This window comes from Palaemon carinicauda, chromosome 10, assembly GCF_036898095.1.
Source record: "Palaemon carinicauda isolate YSFRI2023 chromosome 10, ASM3689809v2, whole genome shotgun sequence".
NCBI lineage: Eukaryota > Metazoa > Arthropoda > Malacostraca > Decapoda > Palaemonidae > Palaemon > Palaemon carinicauda.
In genome coordinates this window covers 88,335,033-88,340,242 of record NC_090734.1, presented here as the reverse complement: position 1 = coordinate 88,340,242, position 5,210 = coordinate 88,335,033, and the positions used below count along the sequence as shown (strand labels likewise).

Here is a 5,210-nt window from a genome sequence, read left to right as displayed (position 1 = left end):
ATGTAGAAGCACGAACCCAAGCCTTAGTACATACATATACCAAGGCACTTCCCCCAATTCTTGGGGGTAGCTGACATCAACAAATGAAACAAAAACAAAAAGGGGACCTCTACTCTCTACGTTCCTCCCAGCCTGACAAGGGACTCAACCGAGTTCAGATGGTGCTGCTAGGGTGTCACAGCCCACCCTCCCTCGTTATCCACCACAGATGAAGCTTCATAATGCTGAATCCCCTACTGCTGCTACCTCAGCGGTCATCTAAGGCACCAGAGGAAGCAGCAGGGCCTACCGGAACTGCGTCACAATCGCTTGCCATTCATTCCTATTTCTAGCAAGCTCCCTTGCCTCTCTCACATCTATCCTCCTATCACCTAGAGCTTTTTTCACTCCATCCATCCACCCATACCTTGGCCTTCCTCTTGTACTTCTCCCATCAACTCTTGCATTCATCACCTTCTTTAGCAAACAGCCATTTTCCATTCTCTCAACATGGCCAAACCACCTCAACACATTCATATCCACTCTAGCTGCTAACTCATTTCTTACACCCGTTCTCACCCTCACCACTTCGTTCCTAACCCTATCTACTCGAGATACACCAGCCATACTCCTTAGACACTTCATCTCAAACACATTCAATTTCTGTCTCTCCACCACTTTTATTCCCCACACCTCCGATCCATACATCACACTTGGTACAATCACTTTCTCATATAGAACTCTCTTTACATTCATGCCCAACCCTCTATTCTTTACTACTCCCTTAACTGCCCCCAACACTTTGCAACCTTCATTCACTCTCTGACGTACATCTGGTTCCACTCCACCATTTGCTGCAACAACAGACCCCAAGTACTTAAACTGATCCACTTCCTCAAGTAACTCTCCATTCAACATGACATTCAACCTTGCACCACCTTCCCTTCTAGTACATCTCATAACCTTACTCTTACCCCCATTAACTCTGAACTTTCTTCTGTCACACACTCTTCCAAATTCTGTCACTAATCGGCAAAGCCTTAGTATCGTTAGTAATACCATAACAAATTTAAAATGTTTTCAGAAGGTATGCAGTAGAATGGTCCGAGGGATGTGAAAAGCCATGAATTAAATCAAGCAGCTTTCAGCTCATGGGAAAATGTATCCATGATGTCATAGATGAGGGAGGTGTTGAAGTCGTCGAGAGGGACGTCCTCCCAATAGATAGATGTGGAGGATGTCTTACAAGCTTAGTAATCTGGATCTTTTCGTTAGGCTTCTCCAAAAGCTTTTTTAATCCAATCCTAGGTTAATGGCATCCAATGTGTTTCATGGGTTTCTTGACAGAGCATCTGCAGTGAAATTCATGTTCCTAGTGCGGTCCTGAAGGGTTCAATTGTTTTCAGCTACTGCAGCTAAATGACTGACGAGTGAAGGTGTGCACCAGAGGCCTCTGGTGTTCTCGAATGACGAAAGCGTACCTTCCAAAAAGTGGTGAAGGATAACAAACAGCATAGTGCACCGCCAGCAGTTCTCAGTCGAAGGTAGAGTAGCATGATTCTGTATTGGGCAGTTTTATACTGGAGAAGTTCAATGGCTGGGAAGAGCCATTGATCACCTGCTCAAGGACAGCTCGAATAGCAACGTCACTGGCATTGGTAAAGAGAAGGAAAGATGCATATGGTACAGGATAAGTAGAGCAGCAGTAGTAGATAGGACATTCTTTACTTTGCTGAAGGCAACTTCTTGAAGGGGGACTCCACTTCAGGTCTTTTGACTTGCCATTCAGGGAGGCGTAGAGTGGGGCAAGTGTGGTGGCAATAGCACTAGGAAACAGTGATAATAGTTGATCATGCCCAAGAATCCTTGTTGGGCTTTGATGGTCAAGTGCGTTTGGAAGTTCTGAACAGGTGCTACCTTCTCAAGGAATGGGTGCTCTCCTTCAGGAGTAATATGGTGCCCTAAGAAGGATACATCGTGGTGGCCAAAGCTTGACTTGTCGAACCATACTACAAGGTCTTTCTGGTGTAGCCATCAAGCACAAGGTATAGATGAAGGAGGTATTCTTCTTTTATCCTTAGTTTTGATAACCATATTTTGCCTAGTTTATGGGCTTCAAACTACATAGTCATTATTACTCTCTAACTTTAAAGAGATACTTAATAGTAAAAATCTTTTAACAACTGATTGTAAAAAGGGAAATCTCCTAATTAAAAGATCTTTATTGTAAGTGTATATCGAAAAGTCTGAAATCAACGGTTTATAAAAATCAATCTTTATAAAAAAAAAATTTTCCAAAGAAGAATTCTTGATTCAAGTTTGGAATTCTTTTGATATATCACCTGATTTTTTATATATGAAATATATGAAGCACCGGAAAAACACATACACACACTCTCTCTCTCTCTCTCTCTCTCTCTCTCTCTCTCTCTCTCTCTCTCTCTCTCTCTCTCTCTCTCTCCTCTCTCTCTCTCTCTCTCTCTCTCTCCCTCAATCGATCGATCGATTGATATCTACATTCATATGCATAATATATGTTTTCAGATAATATTTTGGAGAATTTCTTAGAAGTAAACTATGCTATTACACGGGTGGCTTATTATTATGCCAATGGAATTTCAGTGCTAACATCGACTATTGGTACTAATCTTGATATGTGTGCGAGTCAACCTCTCTTAATTTAGCATTTTAGTTCCTTATACTATCAGTAGAAGACAAATTTTCCGCATTATGATAAGTAACTTAAAAAAAAGGAACTTCCTTCTGCTCAGAAAAAAGCAACATAATATTTTTATATAACTCGGTCATTATGTAATTCAATTTTAGACTATCTCTCTCTCTCTCTCCTCTCTCTCTCTCTCTCCTCTCTCTCTCTCTCCTCTCTCTCTCTCTCTCTCTCTCTCTCTCTCTCTCATATTAATTATTTTCCGGCAAGTTCACCATTCTTTTTCTCAAACCCTCCATCAACCAGGTATGTTTCAGACATTGCAATCTATATCTAACTTCATAATTTCGTCATAATCATTGATAATTTTATTAGGCTATCAAGTGTTTTTTGTAACAATATAAATGGTATTTCATCGTGTGTATTAAAAAAAAAAACACTGAAATAGCTTCAGTAAAAGTGACATGTCTAGATTTTCCAGACTTTATAATACTTTTACTCGAAGAGAGTTTTTTTTTTTTTTATCTATTACTTTTTTCATTCTTTTGTTAAAATCGTTTTCATATACTAATTTATCTATTTCCTTGTCTTCACCTATTTACTCATTTATTATCCTTTTTCATCATTAACCATAAAATGCAAACAACATTTGTTTCAATCTTCATCCTCAGGTCACAAGATGAAGCTGGAGTCCATTTGAGACAAAATCATTTTAATTGCTCCTTTTTCCATTCCATATTTCATCTCCTAAACTAAATCTGGGATAGAATTGGTATTGTTTTGACCTAGGGATTTTACGGGACGATTTTTTATGATGGGACTCTTGAAGAAATGAATACTTATAGGAAAATATACGTTTTCGTAGATGCAGGATATTCACACAATAAAGTAAAATCAACAAGGGACTGCTGAGAAAACTTAATCTTTCGTGACTTTAAAAAATTACCAAGGGCGTTTGAAAAGGCGGCTATAGAGGACCCCCCGTGGGACAAGTGATGGGGTCGTGTAGTTCCATTCAGTGGTGAGTGGTACTAAGGGTGTGGAGACTCGCGAAGTGCTTGAACAGCTTCTGACTACATGACTAGGGTGGCTGGGAAAATCACTTAAGGAATTAGAGGTGATGGGTATGTGGGTTACAGGTGTGGAGGAGGATGAGGAAGGTTTTGGTCAGGTCTGCTGTGAGGATGTGGAAGGGATGGGAGGAGAGGTAAATCTTAGTAGCAAGGGTGTAGAAGGAGTGTGGGATGGAATCGTTTTGACTTTGGAGGATGTCTTGGAGGGCATTGAGGTTTTCTTTCTGGGCGAGGACTTGGTGAAGAAAAAAGTCCAGGAATAGCATGTGCGGAAGGATTAGGATTTGGTCGGGAAGTGCAGTTGGTTGGATGAGGGGTGTGGTTGGTTGGAGGTTGGTGAGTTTAACGTGGCTGACGTGACTGCACGTTGTAGTGGGGGTTTGTTCCCTGGAGGTTGGCGATGCGCTGCAATCTTGCAGGACATCTGTCATGCCAAGCACGGTGAGGTCCTTGGCAGTTGGGGCACTTGGCAACAGTGTGGTGTCTGCTTCTGCAAACTGCACAGACCTCCAAGCGTATGCAGCGGCTCCTATGGTGGCCAAACTTCTAACACATGAAGAATCTGTGGGACTCTCGGAAGTACTCCTCTCTATAGGAGGTGCCCCAGTGGCCGAAGGAGAGCTGTGGAGGTCGTCGTCCCTTGATGACTGCCTCTATCTTGTGGGATCTCCTTCCAGCTTTCCTTTCAGATCTCTTGGCTGAGGGAATGGAAGGGTGGTTAAGCAAAGGTTCAAGTGGCAGTTCAAGGACGTATACCATGATGATAGTTGTTGGCTTGTCGGCTGGTTTGAGGTGTAGACGTTGTCTTGCTGCTCCAGAAACTCCTTGGTTTGATGGTCCTGGGTTGATATGAACAAGTTTTCCCCTGCGATTGGGGGCAAATTGTTATGTTTAGGTGTAGGTTCCTGGTCTCCATGGCGACTATGGCAGCATAAGAGGTCGTATTGGGGCCAGGAGTGAGCCTGAATCTGGTTAGGTCAGTTGAGTCGGTTGACTTGCTGTTGGTAGTCAGCTGTGGAGGTAGCTGCTGAGCAGCATGAGCGGTGGTTTCCTTCTTCTTCTTCTTCTTCTTCCTCTTATTCTTCTTCTTCTTCTTCTTCTTCTTCCGTCTCTTCTTAATTGTCCCTTTGGGTTTCAAGGACTGGTTCCTTTTCCGGTTGGGTGGTCCAGGTGGTTTTCTTCTTCTAATGGCTCATTAAAATGAAACATATTGGCTACTTTATCCTCCTCTACTCCACTCTGGCACGAGGGGAGTCGGTAGGGATGGGGAAGAGCCCCTGGCTGCCGTCGCAAACACACGATGGTAGCCTTCGAACTTAACTGTTAGGGTTAATGTAGTGTCAATAACACACACACACACACACACACATACACACACACACACACACACACACACACAAAAAGATGTGTTAAAGATAAAGTTCATATACAAAATTTGAGCTCGCTAACACTTGGTCGGAAAGTCCACTGACAGAAAACTGAAAGTTTCAGTT

At 42.4% G+C, this 5,210-nt stretch overlaps 1 pseudogene; it reads right to left on the bottom strand.

Annotated features, from left to right (window-relative positions):
- Positions 1 to 4,459: 4,459 nt before the first annotated feature.
- Positions 4,460 to 5,210, bottom strand: part of LOC137648108 (KRAB-A domain-containing protein 2-like) — a 27,219-nt pseudogene continuing 26,468 nt past the window's right edge.